A 26,115-nucleotide genomic window follows, 5' to 3' on the forward strand; every position below is an offset into this window, starting at 1 on the left:
CAGGGCTGTGCACAGCTGGTCCTAACCAGTCCCTCTATAGCTGGCCACACCCTCCTGGAAGATGACAAGTCCTAGCCTCCACTTCATCTGCCACATTGACATTTCCTTCAAAGGAAATAGTGAAGACAATTATGAAGTCTTCATTGGCTACTCCAGCCGTCTCTGACCTTTCACTTCTCTGGCTTACCTGGGACATTTTTCTAGATTCCATTCTGAATGAACACATACTTGATCACTTTGAAGGTTGCAGTATTTATCATGCATTCGGTCTCAGGTATCAGAAAGCACAAGTCAAACTGGTTTAAGCCATTAAGAAGGCTTATTGTCTCACCTAACTGAAAGTCCGAAAGTATGTAGGTCTCAAGGTTGTTTTGATACCGGGTCAGCAAGGACCTGGTTTCTTTCTCATCTCTAACATTCAGTGGTATCAGGTTGCTGTGCTCTTAGGGATCAAAGATGGCTGCTGACAACTCCAAGGTCTACAAACTTCCACTCCCTAAAAAATAAACTAATATCTCCTAAAGCCCTAGAAAACCATTGCTTCTTCATTGCTTGCCCAAACATGGACCTGTGGCCAGATGGTAAGCATACTCTGATTTTCTTAGGCTTAAGGAACATGCTTTATGCTTGGAGCCAAGATGGAATCACCATCCCCAAAGCTCGTGGGCTGCCCCTCATGACAAAAAAGTGGGTAAGAGAGGCAGCCTGGATGTGGTGGAGGCAATCTCAAGGTACTTTTCATTGGTCAAGTGCATTCATTTGCCTGCCTGGCCCTGCAGATTCAAGACCCTCCATCTCTGGGATTCATTTCAGCTTTGTCTGTATATATAAGAAGATCTGCCTTACATTAAGATTGGGTTTACTTAAAAGTGGTTTGATTTCTGTTACGTCATACTGATTCTTAAACTGGTATCTGCTTCCTGATGACCCTCAACCTTCATTTGCTGTTCTGGGTTTTCTAGACATTTCTGAAATACGACTCTGAAAACTTCATGCCCCACCACCTGGATCTCCTAGAGGTCTGATAAGAATCTAACATACAGGATTCAGTCCTTGATTTAAAGGGATGAGATTTTTAAAAATCTGCTGTTTTCTGAGAATGGTTAGAAATTGAGGCGTGGAGGATGAGAATGCATTCCACATCACAGGAGGCTGATGGGTGTGCTGGCACCAGCTCATACTGACTCACGAGAGCTGATCATTAAGTTTTCAAGAACTTTACGACTGGTTGTTAAACACAGCCGTTATTAAAAGTTAAATTATATAAATTTACAATTAAATTATGTTTAAAATAAACTTAAGAAAGACTGCAATTTCATTATTTCCCGATTATTTTACTACATTTTACTCTTATCTATGCTTGCAGTTATTTTTGTCTATTTTATCTGTATTCTGGAAATACCATGTATACTATATAATGATATGTTACTATGCAACTCTCCCCAACTTGGCATTTAATGACTGGCCGAAGTGGGAGTATTTACACAATGCACATTGACAATGCTATAAACTAGGGCTTTTTTTGGGGGGTGGGAGGGGTGGTTATTAAGCATTTACCAGCATCCTACACAGCTGGCTTTCCAAATTTAAAATGAGAGTAACAGAATATACATTATTAGCTTGGTATGAAGTTACGATGACGTAATTTATGTAAAGATCCTGGCTCACAGTAAACCAATTGATGAATCTTGGCAATGATTATCTCCTTCCCTGCCTTGTTAATAAGCGTATATCTAACATCATATTGTCTTCAAGTATTGACTCAGGGCCATTGTTAGGAGTGTGAAGTATTATTACATGGTGATGTAGGTATAGTTCTATAAAGAGATAAAGGCCCATAGGGTAGGGGATAGAATGACTTTATCAGTTGACTCCTGTGAGTGATGAGTGGACCACACCCTCCAGCCCCCAGGCTCTGCTAAGATCCTGGTACCCACACTCTCTCAGGGGCTGCTGCTGAGCCTTCTTTTGCTTCCACTTTCCACTCCTCTTTTCCTCATCCACCTTCCATCTCCAACACTCGCTCAAGGTTGCCTGTGCTTTAGTCTTCAGAGGTCGTCATGGTGCCACCCTGGCTGGAACTTTTGTCTCTGATCTTCCCAAGAGTCACCTGCCACCTCTCTGTCCCCAGTGTGGTTGCGCTTTATACCATGCCACCACAGTTTACCTCTGCCATTGCTAACAGCATTCTTACTTTTGATCTCTGCAACTTCCTTTCCTCTGTTTCTTTTTGTCCCCTGTTGCCTTAAAGACACCTCTGGCTTTGGCACAAAACGGAAACCATTTTGAGAAGCTGAAAGCTATTCAAAATAATCCTCTCCTGTTTGGTAATTGATTCATTTGAAAACTATTTGTTAACACCCTACTCCATGCAGAGCACATGTGCTTGATACATGGCATGGATTGAAAAAGCAACTTGTGCAAAGTTTTAGAAAAAGGTTCATGTCTAGGTATTTAGGAGCTATAGAAGAAAGAGAAAAGGGGTCACTGCTCACAAGGGGTGGGAAAGGGAAGGCATGAAAGGTCAAAAATGCCTCCTTATTGTGGTTTTGGAAACTTTCTGTATGCTTGGCAATGTTGATGGAGAGATAATTGGAATTGTAGTACCTTTAATGCCTTGCATGTACCTAATTATTTCTTAAATATCTAGTCTTCCTAACTATATTTTATTGTAATTTCCTTAACGGCTGAGTCATTTTTGTCAACCTCACCCCCCTCACTCCTAATGGCACACAGGTACTTACAGGCAGCTTCATGCCTAGTGGTTAAAAAGTTTGCAATATATACTGAATAAAAAGATGAATAATCAATGCACATGTTCTGACTTGATTTGAAGATTATGAAGCCTCTATCAAGAAAAACATTTTCAGAGATTCATAGAAATTCAGGTGTGAAAAATGCTTTAAGATCATTTGGCCTAGTGATTCCCAAATCTGGCTATACATCAGAATCGAATGGGGGTGGGTTGGGATGGAATATTTCTAAAACACACACTCCTGGACCCCACCATAGGCCAACTGAATCAGAATCTGTATAACTGTGAAAGCTGCTCAGGTAATTCTGTAGGACTGCCAGGTTTTGGACCCACAAGTAAAATATGACTTCACTTAGAGTCTGACAAACCCCTGTGATGGTTAATTTCATGTATCAACTTGGCTAGGTTATGGTGTCCAGTTGTTTGATCAAGCACTGCCTGTTTGTTACCATGAGGGCACATTTCTGGTGAAATGTGATTCTACCCTCATTCAATTGCATGAGTATCCAAACTATGCTTTAGTCAAACAGTTGGAGGTCTGTATCCAACTGTATCCAAACAGTTGGAGGTCTTAAAAGCAAGAATTAAGGATTTCAGAAGTCAGAAGAAGAATTTCTGCCTCAACTTACCAGAATTTCCAGCCAGCCAGCCTACCCTTGGGGAATTCGGATTAAAGTCTTCAACATCACTTTTATTGGAGTTTCCATCTTGCAGCCTACCCTACAGAGTTTGGACTTGCCAGCCCCTATGGTTGTGTGAACCAATTCTTTATAATAAATCTCTGTATTATAAGGAGTATATCTCCTGTTAGTTCTACTTCTCTGAAGAACTCTGACTAAGACAACTCCATTCTTCCTCCATAAGATCTCAATAGTGGTATCTATGCAAATTTCAAGTTTGCTGACTGGGCATCCCCAAGTGTTCATCATTCTGGGGCCATCCTTGCTGTCAGTAGCCAGGTGAAATGACTTGAGTTCCTTCCCATATTTCTGAGAATGTCTGAAAGGAGACTTTTGCTTGCCTGATTCTTTGCCTGCTTGAAACTTTTCTCCATACTTTCCAACTCTAACTGTCCCTCAAGTCTTGCAGTGACTTTCTCCATTCTCCCCACCCTGCCCCTCACTGAATGCCCTCCCTTCTCCTTGTATTCCCCCAAAGCACCACTAATAACAAACACTTGTTTATTAATGTGTTGGGACATTTATTCAACACAAATGTATTGAGAAATCATCCTGTGCCAGACAGTGTACTGAGAATAAAATGCAAGCACCCTACAGTCAAAAAGCAAAACAAAGACAAACATGATCCCTACCTTCATAAAGCTTACAAGTCAATAGACACTCTTAATCCAACAGTCACAAATATGTATAAAATTACAGCTGAGACTCATAAAGAAGGAGCACTCAGAGATTTTATGAAGAAGTACATGGTGCAATAAGTACAATAGTAGGAATTGACCTATTTGGGGACTTAAGAGATGGGTGCCAGTTTGGATATATTATGTCTCCCAGAAAAAGCCATATTTTTTAATGCAGTCTTGTAAGGGCAGATTGATTAATCTTTTTGATTAGGGTGTGACCTTTTGATTGAATGTTTCCATGGAGATTTGACCCTGCCCATTCAGGGTAGGTCTTGATTTGTTCACTGAACTACTTAAGCGATCTTCAGGCCCAGATGCTTACTAACACTGACATTTAGAGAAACTTGGAGATGCAGACAGAAGGATGTTTAGCTAAGAGAGGAAGCTAAATATCCCAGAGTTTGCCCTGGGATATGCTAAGAAAGGACCCCAGGGGCATAGAGAGAAACATCCCAGGAGAAAAAAACCAAGAATGTGCTGCAACTGAGAGAGACATCTTGGAGATGTCTGTTGAAAGCAGACTTTTGCTAGTCCAGAGTTTGCCTGGGTGAAACTAAGAGAACACCCCCAGACACTTGGGAGAAAGCCATTGTGAAACCAGAACCCTGGAGGAGATGCCAGCCACGCGCCTTCCCAGCTGACAAGGGTTTCCCAGATACCATCGGTGTTCTTCAGTGAAGGCACCCGATTGTTGATGTCTTTGTTTGGACATATTATGGCCTTAGGACTGTAACTTTGTAACCAAATAAACCCCCTTTATACAAGCCAATCCATTTCTGGTGTTTTGCATAATGGCAGCATTAGCAAACAGGAACACATGGCTTCCCCAAAGATGTGATAATTAAGCTGAAACCTATTTAAAGGAACAGCACTTGCAAAGGCCCTGTGGTGGTGGTGGTGGGGGGGGGCTGAAAAAGGCTTGTGTGCAGGACCTCAGAGAGTAAATTGGAATGTGGTACACAACAAAGTTGGCAAAGGATGAGGCTGCAAAGAAGACAGAGAAGGAAGGCAGAAGGCAGAGGGAAGCCTCTTGCAGGGTAGCTGCTCAGGAGCCAAGGGGAGATTTCAAAATGGAGGAGCAATCAAATATGTCAGATGCTGGGGTCTGAGAAATGCATGCCTGATTTAGGGTCTTGAGGTAATTAGAAATGTACACAGTCGGGGCTATTTTGATGGTTTGGTGGGGATGAAAGTCAGAGTGGAATGGATTGAGGAATCAATGGGTAGGGATAGCAGGAAAAGAGAAAGAAAAGATAATGCTTTTGAGATGGGTAACTGTGGAGGGCAGGAGGAAGATAAAGGGATGATTGGGAAAGAGAGGGGTTGAGTGAATTTTTTACATGTGAGAATGACAAACTCATACTTAAAAGCTAAAAGGAAGAACCCAGATGAGAGACATTAAATACAAGAAAAAGAAAGATAATCAATAAAGTTCCTGCGGTGGGAGAACAGACAGATGGATTGGCCTTAGAGATCAAGTGGGACAACAACTCCACTGTAAAGTAGTGAAGAAGGGATCATGGGAGCAGTGAAGTGGGTGCTTCACAGCACAGCCCAGCACCCAGCTTAAACCTCAGGATGAGATTTCTCTGTCCTAGAGTTTGCCAGCCACAGCTGTCACAGGAAGCCACTACTTTCTCACTGGCCAACTTTCTATATATTGACATGGTACTTATAATCAACCAACGCTTCTGTGATGGTTGGGTTCATGTGTCAGTTTGTCCAGTTGTTGGTACCCAGGTGTCTGGTCAAGCAAATACTGGCCTAATTGCTACTGCAAGGACATCTTGTGGCTGGTTAATAAACCAGAAGGTGTGTCTTCCTCAATGAGAAAATTCAATCAGAGGGATTTAATCCAATCAGCTGAAGACTTTTAAGGAAGAAAGAGAGAGAACCTTCACTTCTTCAGCTAGCCAACCTCTCCTGGGGAGTTCATTGAAGAACTTCATCAGAGTTGCCAGCTTGCTGTCGCCCTCCGGAATTTGTACTTGTGCATCCTGCCCTATGGAATTTGGACTCGTGCATCCTGCCCTACAGAATGTTTATTCATGCATTCCCACAGTTGTGTGAGACACGTTGATAATATCTCATATTTACAAATATCTTCTGTTGGTTCTGTTTCCCTAAAGAGCCCTGACTAATACAACCCCCTTCTCTTTTTCTCCCTCCTTCTCTCTCTCCCTTCCTCCTCCTCTTCCTCTCCCTCTCTGTCTCTCTCTCATTCAGTTAAGTCATGACCTAATATTTCTCTCCCTAAGCCATGGATCTATATTTTATTTATCAGTGATACTGAGGGACCCATTCAAATGGTTTTTCTAAAAGAAGGTTGAGGCTGCTTAGATGTAAAGTCAAGCTTTCATCTCTTAAGAGATAGAAAATCTCTTGCTTCTTTAGCGATGATAGCTTTGCTGGCAACCAACCTTCAAGGTCTCTAACCTTAGAATCTATTTAAAAAAAAAAAAATAATAAGGACCCTGTTTTCTCTAAGTACAATGCATAATGCTCTCTTTAGTAAGAGTAATCCACAAGGATGTAGCCTGTTCTTTGTTTTACCTTTTTCTATGTGAATGGCAGGCTTCCTGTCATCAAATATGGCATCCACAGGCATTCAAATATTTCATGTATATCTTTCAGTTAAAATGAAGCAGAATTAGAAAACCCCCAAATTCTGCCTGGCTTTCTTCGTTAGTGCCATTGTGAGGTTTGCTTTAGGCCCACACATGTACTTTAGTGGGGCTTCACACTGAGCCCATACCATGGTGGAAAGAGCCAAGTTGCCTTAGTATATAGGACATTTGGGAATTGTTTCTACTGAGGGAGTTTAATTGGTCTTCCCTGGGATAGTACAAGTCAGGACCCAATGCTCTTACTCCCACATAGTGAAGATTCATAAAGGAAGATGAATGACAAGTGATTCTACCCCATCCCCAACCCTGTACTTTGCATAAAAAGATAAAAGGAAGTAGATATGAGAAGAAGGAAAGCTGTAGAGTCATTTCTTCTCTTGTTCTGTTCCCATATTAATAGTAATAAAAGAAGTTGAGGAATAGCTTCCCTCATAGAGTTCCCTCCTGAACAATAAACATTCAGGGGAAATGCATTCTGCTCTGCAGCAAGCTTGTCTGACCCTCTCAGAGGGAGTTCCGTGTGGGAACATTTGCAGAAATTTGATAACTAACTGTGCTGTGGTTTGCAGACATGTGGTGCATATCCAAGAAAGAAAATTAAGCCTATATACTCTGGGAATTGACTGACCTAATTATTCTATCCACACCTTTCACCATAAGAAAACAATTTATTCCTTTTTCAGCCCTGCTTGTGGTTATTGGAACAAATGAGAAAAGAAGAGATTACAGTGAAGAAGCTGAATGAATTGCACTGGGGAGTAAACTTCAGTCACTACTTAGGTCTAATTATGGGATAAGGTGATTTTTAAAGAGAGAAAATTCTGATTAAGGAACATTTTAAAATAAATGTAAGTCTACTCTCAAACATGAATAATTGCCACCAATAATGGTTGCAAAACAGGCAGAGGCCATCAGAGGCCTGCTCAGAGGAATAGGAAAGACATTTCTCAAGGAAGAACATTGCCTGCAGGAGCCGTTGCTGCAGTGCTTGCATGAGTTTGCATTCTTTGAAAGGATAAGCTCCTCTTTCAAAAACCTACAATATCAACATAGACTCCTTTTATGACAGCTAAAATTCAGCCTCTTTATTCCATTCATTCATTCAACAAATATTTTTGAGAACCTCTTATGTGCCAGGCACTGTTCTTGGTAATGGGGATTCAGCACTGAGCAAAAAGGAAAAAAGTATCCCTTCTGTCATGGAGCTTTGAGAGAAACAGACTATAAACAAGTAAACAGTTAAAATATATAGTATGTCAGATGGTGCTGCATGATATGGAAAAAAATATATATATATATGTATCAAGATGGAGAAGATGAGGAACAGTCGGAAGGTAGGGGAGAATTGCAATTTTAAATAAGGTAGTAAGGATACCTTCTTGAGGAGGTGTTTGAGCAAAAACTTTGTTTTAGTTTCCTGACTGCTAAAACAAAAACCATGCAATGTGTTGACTTAAACCATGGGAACTCATTGGCTCATGGTGTTTAGGCTAGGAGAAGTCCAAAATTAAGGCATCATCAAGGCATTACGTTCTCCCAGAAGCCTGAGGCATTCTGGAGCTAGCTGCCAGCTGTCCTTGGTCTTTGGCTTTTCTGTCATGTGGCAATACACATGGCAGCCTCTCCTGGCTTCTTTCTCTTCTGGATTCCAATGACTTCCAGCTTCTGGCTGCTCCCTGCGGCTTTCTCTTTCTGTCTCTGAATTTCATTCTGTTTATAAAGGATTCCAGTAACAAGGTTAAGACTCATCCTGATTCAGCTGGACTGCACCCTAACTGAAGTAACCTCATCAAAAGTTCCTACGTACAGTGTGCTCACAGGAATGGATTAAGATTAAGAACAAGTTTTTCTGGTACATAGCTCCAAGCCATCATAGGCCTGAAGGTGGTTGGAAGCAAAGCATGTAGATATCTGGGAGAAGAATATTCCAAGCCAAGAGAATGGACAGTGCAAAGGCCCTGAGGCAGGAACATGTGGGGAGGTACCAGAAGGTGCAAGAAAACTCATGTAGCTGGAGTGGCATGAATAAGGGAGAAAATAGCAAGAGATGAGTTAAGAGAGAAAACAGAGTGTGGGGTGTCCAGATTGTGTTGGACCCTCAAGGTGATTTTATGCGGGACACTGATTACGTGCTTCAACTTGGCGGGCCTGGGCTGGGGGACCTGATCAGCCCCTGGGGAGGGTGGTGGGCACGGGCGACAGCGCCCTCCGCAGCCCCCCGGGCCTGGGAAAGTGAGGCCGGAGGCAGGCCCCATTTCCTCACCCAAAATACCACTGTTAGGGGAGGCTTGCCGGAGGGAACCGCCTTTTCCCCACCCCCTTATCTTGCCCGGACACTCCCCGTTGCCAGTGCAACTCCCATCACCACCAGTGCGCATACATTGTTGCCAGACACCGTTACCGGAGCAACTCTCGCCCCTTTTCAATCAACCTCCGCGCCCTCTCAGAACCAATCCAAGCCTTTAACCTCTACAGCTACCCCGCCCTCTAAACGCCCGATATAAGCTTGTACTGTCCCCTAATAAACTCTCTTGGCTTCTTCACCCTAAAAGAACCGTGTCCCGCCTGTTCCTTTCTCGCCGCCCTCCATACTTTGCACGCCTACGCCGGGGACCGGGCCCAGTCCCCCGCCTCGCCCTCGCCTCCGGGAAAGAGCCCCCGCCGCCGGTACCCTCCAAGCAATCCTGAGAGCCTAGGATTTGGCAACCGGCCGCCACCTCCCCCCCCCCCCAGACGAGTCAACTGCGACCGCAATTTTAAAGACTCCTTTGGTGTTTTGGACTAGGGTAGCAGAATGTATGCAGTAAGAAGTAGAGTTTCTGAAAGCTAAGGTGAAAATTAACATTTATCAAAATCTCCAGCCATTTTGCTGACCCTAGCATGCTGCGGTAACTCCCCAAATAATAACATCCCAAATATTGAGTGGTGAGAAGAGTTGCCCTGAATGCCTGAAGTTGCAGATCTCACTCCATTCAAAACTGCTGGTCAAAGAAATCTACGTTAATTAAGAATCCAGTTGTCTCCCCAGAGAGAAGCATCATTTAACAGCATAAAATTAAACATAAAATTGTTCAAAAGAATCAGAACCATAACATTAATATTATTGTGTTAGAGACCATAACATTAATATTATTGTGTACAAAATTAGTACTTTATAAATTTGAAATGTTTCAGGTAGTATGGTATATTAGAGTGATAATCTTATAACTCCAACTTCATATGTGTAGTTGAATAATTGATATAGGGAAAATTACTGGATATAGTATGAGGATATTAAAAGGACTCATGTTTCATTGTATTAATAAAGTTAATTTGATTTATTTGAATTATTAAGTATTTGGAAGGATTTATCAATCAGACAGTTAATCTTAAAAAGAAACAGAATTTGTTAAATTTATAAATGATGCTTACAATATTTGCGGGTGTTTAGGTTATTAAATTACAAATGGGAACCATCTTGCATTATTCAAATTCCCCTTAACAAGTGGTTATAATATTTGTTAGATTTATAAATAGGGTAATAATCTGATTATAAAACCTTCAGGAAGAATTCAGTTTCAGCATCTGTAACTTTAATAAAGGGATATTAATAAAATATCCTGAACAATATTTTCTGCATATAGAATCACCCTTAGCTGTACCAGACCTCTCACATTTATCAAGCTTTCTGTGTGGCTTCTAGAACTCTGTTTCTCTGCTACATTCCTTTCACTTCTTCTTTTTCCACTTAAACTCTCATTCGCAGTGTATATTTTAATGACAGTTACCATTAAGAAAAAAAAAAAAAGACACATGGGGTCCTGACAAAATTCCCGAGTGTGCCTGGGAGGGGGTGTGAAACAGTACATGTTCTCTTTTTCCTGCCATTTGGTAGACATTCTTTTGGTAATAATTGTTCTTCTGGAATACTGGAGTGCAGCCCGGGCAGAATTAATTTCAAAGATTACACTTTATTCTCATCTCCTCTGGAACAATTATTCTTCCATTATGCACCTTATTTCCTAAAATGTATCATTTTATAGCAAGAAATATACCTTGAATAACAAAGAACAGTGTTCTCCAGCTTGTGTCAGGCTAATGAGATATCAATTATCAATTAAAGGATAATATTTATTCATCTGAATTAATTGGATAGCTATATATTGCTCCATTTGTGGGGGAAGAGTCTTAAATAGTCTTGAAAATTACATTATAATCTACATCTTCAGTTTTGGTTTTTTTTTTTGGTGGTGCATTTTAAAGTAAAGCTACTATTTGGGATAAATCACTTGTTCTATATCTTTCCAGCTCCATAATCATGTTTCAGTCAAATTTCAGAGGTTTTAGGACTAGACTTTAAGAATTGTAACAGGCCACCAGAGACGTATTTTTTTTTTTTTTTTTGCATATAGAATTATTTCTCCCCAAATATATTAAGCAAGAGAAGAAGTGTGAAAATCTAAAAATATGAGCTTAAACATTGCTTGAAAATTTATAAATTTAACCCTATGCCAAGAAAAGTATATTCATCATTTTACATTTTTCTATATAATCCCTCTTATGGTTCATGAGTTCATGATTTCTGAAGTTAGAGGTTGGATGGGTTTTATTTTGTTTGTTCATTTGTTTGCTAAGAGGAGCTCATGTTTTTGCCAATATTTGGGGAGAAAGTGGAGGAGGCGGCAACAAATGAAGAAAAAGGACACCTTAATACGGACCAGTGAAATAAAATTCAGAGGGACAATGGGCTTGACACCAGCCCCTCAGGTTCCCGCACAAACCATAACTCCCATTATACCTATTTTCATATATTAGGCTTTCATGTAAATTTATTTGAATAAAGCATTTCATGGCTTAAGAAGTTAAACAGCCCCTGATATAAAATGGATTTTTAAATGATAATGTGCTGAATCAACCATCTGTTGTTATGCACAGGCATTCTAGTAGCTAAAGGAAAAAAACTAGGGGCATTTTGCTTCCTAGGTTAGTTTTTATTTTAAATACTTAGAGCATGTGCTTTCTTTTCAAAATGTTCAGACAATTTGTGCATCTAGATTTACAATAGCAGTACTTAGTAGATCTTTTCTTCCTAGATCCTTTGGTGGTGATTTGAATATGTTGTAAAAGGTCTCTATAGATGTCCAGATAATTATATTAGCTGGGAAATTTTCTACCACTTGTAATTGAAAAAGGCATATGATTTATACACCTGAGAAAGACATGACTCCACAGGTGGTGAGAGAATCTCTAAACAAAGATGTAGAATTTTCATATGTAATAGAAAGTACTGTCCTATAGAAATAAAATGTATAAAAGTTTAATTTTTAGAGGATCCACAATTTTTAAAAAAGCAAAACAGAAACAGGTGAAATTAACTTTATTAATACATATTTTATTTAACCAATATATCAAAAATATTACAATTTTAACATGTAATCAACATAAACTTTATCAATTTTTTTTTCTGTACTAGTCTTTAAAATGTAGTGCATGTGCTGTTTAAGTGTCAGCACATCTCAATTTGGATTAGCCACCTTTCAAGTACTCAGTAGCTATGTGTTGCTAGTGGGTACCATATTGAATAGCCTAATTATAGAGTCTCCTCAGAGCAAATATACAGATATCTTACATCTCAAGATACAGTAACCTTTAGCATGACTTTCTTAGGAACAGTGGCCATAAATTATTATTCTTTTCTCAAGTAATAAAATAGCAAGTTGATAGAAATTTCAGACCCCGAAGGTGGGTTAGAGGTTCCTCATAGCTTTCCTGTAAGATCTTTCTGGATTCTGTTTATATGTTTTGTTGTAGTTGTTGTTATTTTATTTGGTTCATTTTAGGCTTTAAACCAGGTATATATCAAAACCACTTCCTATTTCCTTTTTAAATTGATACAGACAGACCTAACTGATTACAACCAATAAAAAGAATGGGCTTTAATTATCTTTTTTAGACTTGTGCTCTTCTTATATTAGATGACATTAAAGAGACTGCCAAGGGAGAAGAGAAAGAGCATGTTTATTCTTATTCCAGGATTATTTTTCTTTTTAACCTCCTGGTTGATAATATTATGATCAATTAGCCTTGTTAGTAGTTTGCTCATTTTCCCTCTTTCTTTTACACCCTTCCCTCCTGATAAATATTTTCATTGTGGGTTTTATAAAATGAAACCTATTAAATTTTATCATAATAATAAGCTCCTAGATAATTTACTTTGATGATACATTGTAGTACAAAAAGACGTTGTTAAATAACTGTTTTCTCTTTTATTTCTAAGTCTCCTTTCTACCACAGAGTAACTACTTCACAGCATCTAAACAGAATTTAGCAATGGTTTTTAAATGAATATATACATCACCTTTACTGCAATTATTTTGCTTTTTGAATATGCTGAACCAGATTATTTATCATTTACCATCCCAAGGTTTGTGTATGGTAACAGTGGGAGGTATGTATCTGTCATTTGTAGCTGCCTATATTAGTTTCCTATTGCTGCGTAACAAATTAACACAAACTTAGTCGCTTAAAACCTCACCCATTTATTATCTCACATTTCTGTAGGTCAGAAGTCTGGTCAAGACATAATTGCTCAGAGTTTCATGATGCTGCAATGAGGGTGTCAGCTGGGGCTGGGGTGTCATCTGGTCCTTAGGGTCATCTTCCAAGCCCTTGTGGTCTATGGCAGAAATCATTTCCTTGCAGCTGTCTAACTCATGGAGTCTGGGTCTTCATGGCAAGCAGGAAAATCCCTCTCATGCTTCAAATCTCCTTTCAGAAAGGATTCAAGCCCTTTTACAGGCTCATGTGTTAGATCAAGCCCATTAAAGGATAATCTTCCTTTTGATTAACCTGAAGTAAACTATTTAGTGCCCTTAAACATCTGCAAAATCCCTTTTGCCATATAATTAACCATGGATATAACACCAAAGAATAGAGGTCATAGGGGCCATCTTAGACTCCTGACTACCACACTACCCCACAGGCTTTACTTTAAACTCTCTCTCCCTCTCCATCTGATGGTTCTCCACTATCCAAGCTCCACCTTCCCAGGGAAGTTTGCAAAACATTACATTTTCAGAATCCCTCGTGGCTAATGCAAGAATGCGACCTTGGTTTTGTGACTCAGATGCCCCTATGTGGGACTTAACTTTGGAGATGAAGTGTAAGAGGAAGCAGGTTGGGGATGTCTCATTCATCTTGATGATGTGGGGTAGGTAGTGGCTGTGGTAGCTTCCTGCTTGGGCCAGTTCTCTGGAGTGGTTCTAGGAATTGTCCCTGGAGGCTGACCTTGAGCCTGTTTCTCCAGTCCACCAACAATTCTCTGACCTAATATCTCTCAATAAATTCATTTTCTACCAAAACAAGCTGCAGTAGTTTCTGTTGCTTACAATTAATAGCTCCAACTGATACAACTCTTAGCACTCCCTAAACACACCTTATGACTCTGGAGGAAATCCTGTCTTTCCAATAAAGTAAGATTACATTGAAGTGTTTCTCCCTGTAGGAAAAATGTCTGTGTTTACTAGAGAAGCATTTTATGCCTATTATTTCTTTGCTATTACTTTGCATTTTCTGGAACATGATTAATATGTACCATAAGTTTTTCTAAAAGTAACATGAAAATAATTATACCTGGATTATATGCATAATTTAAATACTCTTTACTTCATGTCTCTTCCCTTCCCTCAATTACATTAATACTGCTGATACATAAAAAATAATTATTACTCAATTTTATATCTGTTCTAGTTATTGTCCTTGAAGTAGTAAAAAAATCATAGCTGACTACTGTTTACCTTGAAATGTTCCTCCTATTAAAGTATTTGCATTTGTTTAATGTTGACTGACAAGCTAATTGTTCATGCTGAATTCTATTTTCAAAATTCTAGACAAATTGCATTTTTGGAACTTGCATTTTTACAACTTCTTTTTTTTTTTTTTGCATATAAACTACTCTCACAGTTTTCCTCTTCAGATTATGGCATATGATTGATCACATTCTAAATTCCAGGAAAAAAAGTGTGAATAACTGTTTCAATCCAGCTCTTGAAGGGCTTGGGTCGGCACAGCCCTAAGACCAAAGAACATACCAGGCAGGGAGTCAGACATGGGTTTATTAGGACTTGTGAAGAGGAGAAGATGCTTCCCAGTGGTGGCCAGCTGGAAAATGGAAGTCAGTGCTCCACAAGGGTGGGGGTGCGAAGGGACAGCTTATAAGGGTTTAGGAAAATGACATTCCATGGGGTATATGCACAGAGTTTTAGCAGGGTCTCATGACATGGGGTCTGGAGATTTGTTATCAACAGTGATCAAGTGGGGGGAGGGGATTTCAATGCTTTGTTTAGGATACTGTATTAGTTAGGGTACTCTAGGAAACAGGATCAATAAGAGATATCTATAAATATAAGATTTATAAAAGTGTCTCACGCAACTGTAAGTATGCACGAGTCAAGATTCCATAGGACAGGCAGCAAACTGGCAACTCCAATGAAGATGTTTGATGAACTCCTCAGGCAGTGAACTGGCAACTTCAATGAACTCCTCAGGAAACACTTCGCTGGTCAGCTGAAGAAGTGAAGGTCCTGTATCTGTCTCATTTAAAAGTCTTCAACTGATTGGATTAAATCCAGCTGACTGCATTCTCTCATTGTGGAAGACACACCTTTCATTGATGTCATCAGTCACAGTGGCAGTCAATTGACTGATGATTTAACAAACCAGCCTTCTGGTTTATCAAGCAGCCACAAACATCCTCACAGCAATGGTTAGGCCAGTGCTTGCTTGACCAGACACCTGGGTACCATCACTTGGCCAAGTTGACACATGAACCTAACCATCATAGTCCACCCTTTGTCAACTGGGCAGTTATACACATCACCTAAAACCATATTTTATCACTAAGTAGAGATCAATAACAGACATATATTTCACATAAGAATCCAGCATACAACTGGAAAGGCACTAAATCTCTCCAGAATAGGATGCAAGTCCTCGGGTGACATTAACTCTTAAAATTGATTTTCCTTAACTTAAATACTGCAAAATGAACAATACAGCTTATGTCCTATCATAAGGGGATAAGACAGAGAAGAAAGCAAAGATATTTGCTTCACAGACAAATATAAACATACTCATAACAAAACCAGGAGGAAATATTCATGCCATCATAGTCTTCATTTCTGTAACTGGTCACGTAGCCATAGTTCATATTTATTACTACTTCTTCCACTACCCATTCCATGTTCCCTCTACCTTCAGCAAGCACTTCAGCTGGTCATGGTTTTTTATCTGGTGGGGTGACCCAAACCTTCATTTCTGAAGTTTCTTAGCCATTGGTAGTCCTGCCTGGATTGAGTTGTTGCAGTTTTCCGTTGACTTTAATCACAGGGCATGGAAGTACTGAGAGATGCCCTCGGGGGTCTCCTGTATTCCAGGAAAACTCTTCTTTCTCTCCATTGTGTAGTTTGCAGTGCTATTTCCCCTTGAAAGTCAAGATCAATTACCCCAGCCAGTACTGTAATCCCCTTCCTTGCCTGTTGATTCAGAGGCATAAGAAGCCCAAAGTGACCAGGTGGCAGTCTTAACTTTCAGTTCAATGGGATTATTGTTGTGTTTCCTGGTGGAAACACTCCTCCTTTTGGAACAAAGACTTGTAGATAAGCAAAGCTTAAGCTTGCAGGGACAGGAAGCAAAAATTTTCCTAATGGATCACAAGGAGTGATAGTGAGTGGTGCCACTCCTGTTTCCACCCCTTGATTCCTGGACCCATGAATCCTGACTATGGAAGAAACAGCACCATAGAGTGGATGCTGATTCAGAGCATACACAGCCTCCTGGAGAACACTGCCCCAGCCCTGCAAGGTATTGCCACCTAGTTGGCCCCATAATTGAGTCTTCAACAGGCCATTCCACCGTTCTATCAACCCAGCTGCCTCTGGATGATGGGGAACATGGTAAGAACAGAGAATTCCATGAGCATGTGCCCATTCCCTCACTTAATTTGCTATGAAATGGGTTCCTTGGTCAGAAGCAATGCTGTGTGGAATACCATGATATGGTGGATCAAGCATTCTATAAGTCCATGGATGGTAGTTTTGGCAGAAGCATTTTGTGCAAGGATGGCAAACTCATATCCAGAGTATGTGTCTATTCCAGTAAGAACAAATTGCTGCCCCTTTCATGATGGAAGTGGTCCAGTGTAATCAACCTGCCACCAGGTAGCAGGCTGATCACCTCAGGGAATGGTGCCATATCAGGGACAGAGTGTGGGTCTCTGCTGCTGACATATTGGACAATCAGCAGTGTCTGTGGCCAGGTCAGCCTTGGTGAGTGGAAGTCCATGTTGCTGAGCCCATGCATAATCCCCATCCCTACAACCATGACCACTTTGTTCATGAACCTATTGGGCAATGACAGGAGTTGCTGGGGAAAGAGGCTGATTGGTATCCACCAAATGGGTCATTTTATCCACTTGATTATTCAAATCTTCTTCTGCTGAGGCCACCCTCTGGTGAGAATTCACATGGGACACAAATGACTTCATGTTTTTTTGCCCACTCAGAAAGGTCTATCCACATACCCCTTCCCAAGACTTGTTTGTCACCAATCTTCCAATCATGTTCCTTCCAAGTCCCTGACTGTCCAGACAAACCATTAGCAACAGCCCATGAATCAGTATACAAACGCACCTCTGGCCAGTTCTTCCAAGCAAAATGAATGACCAGGTGCACTGTTTGAAGTTCTGCCCACTGGGAGGATTCCCCTCACCATTGTCCTTCAGGGACATCCCAGAAAGGGGCTTCAGTGCTGCGGCTGTCCACTTTCAGGTGGTGCTTGCATGTTGTGCAGACCCATCTGTAAACCAGGCCCGAGTTTTCTCTTCCTGATTGTAAGGAACTTCCCAAGATGCCATAGCTGTGGGCTGGGAAAGAGAAGGTAAGGTGGAAGGAGTGGGAGCCATGGGCATTTGGGCCACTTCCTCATGTAACTTACTTGTGCCTTCAGGACCTGCCTAAGCTCTAGCTCATATATACCATTTCCATTTTATGATGGAGTGCTGCTGTGCATGCCCAACTTTATGGTTTGGTAGGTCAGACAATACCAGCTCATGATAGGTAACTCAGGTCTCATGGTAACTTGGTGGTCCATGGTTAAGTGTTCTGTCTCTACTAAGGCCCAGTAGCAGGATAACAGCTGTTTCTCAAATGGAGAGCAGTTATCTGCAGAGGATGGTAAAGCTTTATTCCAAAATCCTAAGGGCCTGCATTGTGATTCTCCTATAGGAGCCTGCCAGAATCTCCAAGCAGCATCTCTATTTGCCACTGACATGTCCAGCACCATTGGATCAGCTGGATCATATGGTCCAAGTAGAAAAGCAGCTTGCAGAGCAGCCTGGACCTGTTGTAGAGCCTCATCTTAGTCCAGTCCCCACTCAAAACTAGAAGCTTTTCTGGTCACTTGGTAAATGGGCCAGAGTAACACACCCAAATGAGGAATATGTTGTCTCCAAAATCCAAAGAGGCCAACTAAGCATTGTGCCTCATTTTTGGTCCTAGGAGGAGCCAGATGCAATAGCTTATCCTTTACCTTAGAAGGGATGTCTTGACATGCCCCACACCACTGGACACCTAGAAATTTTACTGAGGTGGAAGGCCCCTGTATTTCTGTTGGATTTATCTCCCACCCCCTGTCACACAAATACCTTACCAACAAATCTAGAGTACTTGCTACTTCTTGCTCACTAAGTCCAATCAACATGATATCATCCATATAATGGACCAGTGTTATGTCTTGTGGGAGGGAGAAATGATCAAGATCCCTGCGGACAATATTATGACATAGGGCTAGAGAATTTATGTGCCCCTGAGGCAGCACAGTGAAAGTATTCTGCTTGCCTTGTCAGCTTAATGCTAACTGTTTCTGGTGGTCCTTACTAACAGCTATTGAGAAAAAAGCATTTGCCAGCTCAATAACTGCATACCAGGTACCAGGGGATGTGTTGATTTGCTCAACAATGATATCACATCTGGAACAGTGGCTGCAATTGGAGTCACCACCTAAATTAAGCTTATGATAATCCACTGTCATCCTCCAAGACCCATCTGTTTTCTGCACAGGCCAAATAGGAGAGTTGAAAGGGGATGTGGTGAGACTCACCACCCCTGCACCCTTCAAGTCCTTAAGAGTGGCATTAATCTCTGCAATCCCTCTAGGTATCCAGTATTGCTTCTGGTTTACTATTTTGCTAGGCAGAAGCAGTTCTAATGGCTTCCACTTGGCCTTTCCCACCACAATAGCCCTCACTCCATGAGTCAGGGAACCAATGTGAGGATTCTGCTAGTTGCTGAGTATTTCTATTCCAATTATGCATTCCAGCACTGGGGAAATAACCACAGAATGGGTCTGGACACCCACTGGACCCACTGTGAGATGAACCTGAGCTAAAACTCCATCACCTGACTTCCATATGCTCCAACTCTGGTAGACTGGTAGATGTTTTGGGTCTCCTGGAATTAATGTCACTTCTGAACCAGTATCTGATAATCCATGAAATATCTGATCATTTCCTTTTCCCCAATGCACAGTTACCCTGGTAAAAGGCTGTATGTTCCCCTGGGGAAAGCTGGGAGGAAGATTAACAGTATAAATTTTTGGCAGTGTAACAGGGTCCTTCCCCAAGGATACCCAGCCTTCCCCTCATTCAAGGGGCTCTGGATCTATAAACTTTCTCAAGTCTGGGAATTGATTAAGGAGCTGTGAATCTCCATTTTTATAATTCAGGGGAAACTTTTGTTCACTTGACATAGAATTCTTCTGCTTATATAGTTCAAACAAGAATTTAGTCGATTGCCCATCTATTTTACTACTTGGTACTCCATGATCTACTAGCCAACACCATAAGTCTCTGCAAGCCAGATTATTTTGATTGCTGCTTTGAGCCTATTTTCCATTATGGTAGCCATGCCCACTTTGTGGTTATTAATTGCAGCCATGTGGCTTCTGCTGACTTGGGATCCAATTATCCCCATTGTGTTTAAGGATTCTAGCTCAATGACAGCAGTTCCTACAGTAATATCTGACCTACAGAAAAGGGTGACTACAGAGCTCTTCAGGGGTGAAGGAACTAATCTCACAAATTTATTCCTCACAGTCCTGGTAAATGGTGTGTCCTCTGGACATTCTAGGGGTGTGTGAGCAGGTCTTCCATGATAAATCCACTCTAACATTCAAATTTCTCTAAGCCTTTGAATCCCCTCCTCTCCATTATACCAGGGCAATTCTGGCATTTCAACTTCAGGTATACTGGCCACCTTTTGATCCATGTTTCAGCCAACCACCCAAACAAACTGTTAATGTTGTTTCTAACCCCTTGAGCTACAACATTGAATGCAGAATCTCTGCTTAGTAAATTCAGCCTATCCAACTTTATATTCCTTCCACCATTATCCCACACCCTTAATATCCATTCCCACACATATTCCCCTGGTTTCTGTCTGTATAAGTTGGAAAACTCATACAGTTCTTTTGGAGTATAGAGTACTTCCTCATGGGTCACACTTTGTACCTCACCCTTCGGGGCCTGTTGGGACTTTAGTCTAGTTATAGGTCTTGAAGCAAAGACTGATGGTGGGGGTGGGTCACGAAAAGAATTAGAAGTATCCCTCAAGCTATTTACCTCAGGACATTCTGTTGCAGTTTCATCTGGTAAAACAGGATTAATCTCTCCAGACAGAGGAGTGAGGGCTGCTTCCTCAGGGGAGATGATTACAGGCTTATCTCTTTAGGTGGAATTTGAACGGCTGGCTTCTTGGGGCTGACTGGAGGTTGGGAAGCTATTTCCTCAGGGCAAACTGGAAGTGGGGGAGGGGCCTCTTTCCTCATGGCAGACCATTACAGGTATATCTAGCAATGACTCAGCAGAATCCAGGGTTCCAATGTCCTCACTACCATTATTATCAATCCATATGTCCCCATCTCAAGTTTCAGGATCCCATTCTTTTCCAATCAATGCCTTTACTTTACCAGCAGACACCCTGCAAGATTGAGATTTTAGTTTAAGTTATAAATCTACTCGCATACTCTGAGTCTGCTTTTCAGAAATTTCAAGTCTTTAGCCACGTGAAATAAGATGATTTTCTTTCAGGGCACACATAGAAATCTTTACATTTGTCATATGGCACCCAAGTTTCAAATTTGAAGCCTTTAGCTCCTCCCTTTCTCTTATAACTTTATCCAGCATATCTAAGAGCAACCAGCCAACATCATTATACTTAACTCTACAAAACTCTGTGAGGGTGTTGAAAACACTGTCACCCAGAGCCTGTCTTCATACAAGAGTATGATTAGGAGAATCAAATGGTGCTGTTTTGCATATCTCCATTGCCAATTCATGCCATGGATTGTCAGTGCCATCTTGATTATTGGAATTGGAGTCATTAGTGCCTTTGAATCTAATCAGAGTAGAAAACAAATTGTAAAAACCCATTTTAAGAATCTGTTTCTCAAGAACCACTCCTGGTACCAAGTTGTATTAGTTAGGGTTCTCTAAGAAACAGAATCAATAAGAGATATCTATAAATATAAGATTTATAAAAGTGTCTCACGCAACTGTGGGTATGCACGAGTCCAGATTCCATAGGGCAGGCAGCAAACTGCCAACTCCAATGAAGGTATTCAATGAACTCCTCAGGCAGCAAACTAGCAACTTTGATGAATGTGTTTGATGAACTCCTCAGGAAATGAACTGGCAACTTTGACGAACTCCTCAGGAAATGCTTCACTGGGCAGCTGAAGAAGAAGTGAAGGTCCTCTATCTGTCCTGCTTAAAAGTCTTCAACTGATTGGATTAAATCCAGCTGACTACATTCTCTCATTGTGGAAGACACAGCCTTCATTGATGTCATCAGTCACAGTTGCAGTCAATTGAATGATGATGTAACAAAATAGCCTTCTGGTTTGTCAAGCAACCACAAATGTCCTCACAACAACAGTTAGGCCAGTGCTTGCTTGACCAGACACTTGGGTACCATCACTTGGCCAAGTTGACACATGAACGTAACCATCACAGATACCACCTGTACATACTTTCTTCCCTGAGGAGGTCTGATGACCTTCAACTTCTGACCTGGTCACACAGGCTGCTACATGCTGTGGGGTCTCATTCCCCATTAGGGAGGGGAAGCCTGGACTCTGGTGCTCATAATAGTCGTGAAGTATTCTGTAAACTTTGATTAGGCAAAAATGTTGCATTGTCTTTCATATGCTTTTTTTTTTTTAATTTTTATTTAGATTGTTCACATACCATACAATTATCCAAAGATCCAAAGTGTACAATCAGTTGCCCCTGGTACCCTCATACAGCTGTGCGTCCATCACCACACTTAATTTTTGTTCAATGTTTAGAACCTTTTCATTACTCCATATAAGAAACAAAGCAAAAGACGAAAGAAAGAAAGAAAGAAAGAAAGAAAGAAAGAAAGAAAGAAAGAAAGAAAGAAAGAAAAAGAAAGAAAAGGAAGCTTGAATCCTCCCATATCCCTAACCAACCCCCCTCCATTGTTGACTCGTAGTGTTGGTATGGTACATTTGTTACTGTTTATGAAAGAATGTTGAAATACTACTAACTGTAGTATATAGTTTGCAGTAGGTATATATTTTTTCCCTGTATTCCCCTCTATTATTAAATTCTAGTTGTATTGTCATACATTTGTTCTTGTTCGTGGAAGAGATTTCTAATGTTTGTATAGTTAATCATGGACGTTGCCCACCATAGGACTCAGTTTTATACATTCCTGTCTTTTGACCTCCAACTTTCCTTCTGGTGACATCTATGACTCTGAGCTTCCCCTTTCCACCTCATTCACGCACCATTCAGCACTGAGTTATCCTCACATCTTGCTACCAACACCTCTGTTCATTTCCAAACATTTAAGTTCATCCTAGTTGAACACTGTGCTCATACTAAGCAACTGCTCCCCATTCTTTAGCTTCATCCTATATCTTGGTACCTTATATTTCATGTCTGTGAGTTTACACATTATAGTTTGTATCAGTGAGACCCTGCAATATTTGTTCTTATGTGTCTGGCTTATTTCACTCAGCATATTGCCCTCAAGATTTCATCATCAACCCATTTTTTTAAGACGGTTTTGTTCACATGCCATACATTCCATCCTAAGTAAACAATTGATGGGTCCCTGTATAGTCACATATTTATGTGTTCACCACCTTCACCACTATCTATATAAGGGCATCTACATTTCTTCCACAAGGCAGGAGGGAGAATCAAAGACAGTAGAGAGGCAAAAGAAAAAGAAAAAAGCAAGAGGAAAAAAATGGCAGCTAGGAAGCAGCAAAAGGAAAGACAACCTTAAATCAAAGTAGAATAGAGAGTCATACAACACCACCAATGTCAAGTGTGTCTCACACACCACCCCTATCCCCCCCCTCTTATCTGCATTTACCTTGGTATATCGCCTTTGTTACATTAAAGGAAGCTTAATACAATGATTCTGTTAGTTACAGTCTCTAGTTTATGTTGATTGCATCCCTCCCCCAATGCCTCCCCATTTTCAACACCTTTCAAGGTTGACATTTGCTTGTTCTCCCTCATGAAAGAATGTATTTGTACATTTTATCACAATTGTTCAACACTCTAGAGTTCACCAAGTTACATAGTCCCAGTCTTTATCTCTCCTCCTTTCTTCTGGTGTCTCACATGCTCCCAACCTTCCTCTCTCAACTATATTCATAGTTATCTTTGTTCAGTGTACTGACATTGCTGTGCTACCATCTCCCAAAATTGTGTTCCAAACCTCTCACTCTTGTCTTCTCCTATCACTCTGCAGTGCTCCCTTTAGTATTTCCTGTAGGGCAGGTATCTTGTTCACAAAGTTTCTCATTGCCTGTTTGTCAGGAAATATTTTGAGCTCTTCCTCATATTTGAAGGACAGCTTTGCTGGATATAGGATTCTTGGTTGGCGGTTTTTCTCTTTCAGTATCTTAAAATATATCACACCACTTCCTTCTTGCCTCCATGGTTTCTGTTGAGAGATCCACTCATAGTCTTATTAAGCTTCCTTTGTATGTGTTGGATCTCTTTTCTCTTGCTGCTTTCAGGTTTCTCTCTTTGTCTTTGACATTTGATAATCTGATTATTAAGTATCTTGGCATAGGCCTATTCAGATCTATTCTGTTTGGAGCATGCTGCATTTCTTGGATCTGTAATTTTGTCTTTTATAAGAGATGAGAAATTTTCATTGATTATTTCCTCTATTATTGCTTCTGACCCTTTTCCCTTCTCTTCTCTTTCTGGAACACCAGTGATATGTACATTCTTGTATTTATTTTCATCCTTAAGTTTCCAGAGATGTTGCTCAAATTTTTTTCATTCTTTTCTCCATCTGCTCCTTTGCATGTAGGTTTTCAGGTGTTTTGTTCTCCAGTTCCTGAGTGTTTTCTTCTGCCTCTTGAGATCTGCTGTTGTATGTTTCCATTGTGTCTTTCATCTCTGGTGTTGTGCGTTTCATTTCCATAGATCCTGCTAGTTGTTTTTTTGAACTTTCAATTTATGCCTTATGTATGCTCAGTGTTTTCATAAACATAGCCTTTATCTCTTTTGCCATATCTTCTCTAAACTTCTTGAATTGATTTAGCATTAGTTGTTTAAATTCCTGTATCTCAGTTGAAGTGTAAGTTTGTTCCTTTGACTGGGCCATAACTTTGTTTTTCTTAGTGTAGGTTGTAGTTTTCTGTATCTAGACATCTGACCTCCTAGGCCACCCCAATCAGGTTTTCCCAGACGAGAACAGGCTCAGGTCACAGAAGGAGAAGATATTCAGTATCTGGTTTCCCTGATGGTTTCTCTTAGAAGATTGACACACCCTGTGCTTTTCTGCCTGGCAAGTGCACCTGTCAGCCTGTCATGGCCTGGGGTAAGGGGGTGTGGCCCGCAACTCTCCTCCCCCAGGCTCTGGGGTCTGGTTCCAAATGTAAGGCAGGTAGTAGAAGAGCTGGGTCTCTTCCCTTTCCTCTTGGGAAGCTATGCCCCCTCCAGAGAGGTCATTTGCATATAAGTAGATTATTTGTTTCTCTGACCCTGCTGGTCAGAGTGCTGCAATTTTAAAATGGCTTTCTCTACAGCAAAGCGCTGTGGGCTGAAAATGGCTGAGGCTTTCTCCACTGAGCCACCCTGGTTGATAGAGAGAGAAAGGGACAGAAAGCTCACAGATTCACCCTTCAGCCAGAGATAGCACCCAATCATCTGGGCTCCCCATCCTGAGACAGATATTTCCCTTGACTCTCCCAAGGTCAGTCGTCACCAAAAGCCTCTGTCTGCTTTTTGGGGATTCGCTGTCTGTATTGAGCAGTTAACATTAAAACCCCGGTTGTATCTGGTCTGAGGTACACTCGCTTACTCAGGGAGTGCTGCTCTCTAGCACCACGAGGCTTCCATGATGGAGGGGCTCTCTGCTCTTGACTCTTGGCACGGGTCTGCAGTTTTTACTTACAGATTTTATGCTGCAATCTCAGGCATTCCTCCCAATTCAGGTTGGTGGATGATGAGTGGACAGTCAAGTTTGTCTCCCTGCAGTTATTCCAGGTTATTTACTAGTTTTTTGGTTGTTTATGACTTGTTCCAGGGGGACTAAAAGTCTTCCACTTCCCTCTATGCTGCCATCTTAGCTCCTCTCTCATATGCTTTTAAACAGATTAGATATTGTTGTTTAAATTTTATATCCACCATAATAATATTTTTAATCAGTGCCATATGCCCAAATTTCATTTGTATAAAAGATATCCTACTCTTAATGACAGATAATCTTGTCTTTAAAGACACACAGAGAAGATACCTGCCTTATGAATTATTTTCTACCTGAAATAATTTCGATTTATTACTCATTTCTTATCCATATAATTTAATAAATGGCAAAGGCCAGTCTCATTATAAGGCAAATAATTATTTGTATTTATCTTGTTCATATGTATGGCTTCTTCCATCATACCCCCAATCTCACACTTCTGTTCATACCTAGATTTTTATCCTAGTTCTGTTGCTAACTAGCTGAATGGCAATGTCCATGTTGATTATCTTCTTTGATCCTCAGTTTTCTCACCTCTAAAATGGAGCAGTAGATTTTATTATTCTAATATTGATATTCAATTGGCCATTATTTATCTAAAGCAGTATTAGTAGTAATTTTGAAAATATCATTATCATCATGATATCGTTTTTTTAAAATGTAGTTTCTACTAAGAGTCTGTACTAGTCTATTGTTTGGGGGAGGGTTGCTTTTGTTTTGCTTTCCCATCTAATATTCTGTAAACATTTTTACTTGTGTTTTATTTTAAAGTGCTTTTATTGTACTATATAGAAGAAATCAGCAAAGGGATTA

This window comes from Choloepus didactylus, chromosome 8 (assembly GCF_015220235.1).
Source record: "Choloepus didactylus isolate mChoDid1 chromosome 8, mChoDid1.pri, whole genome shotgun sequence".
Lineage (NCBI taxonomy): Eukaryota > Metazoa > Chordata > Mammalia > Pilosa > Megalonychidae > Choloepus > Choloepus didactylus.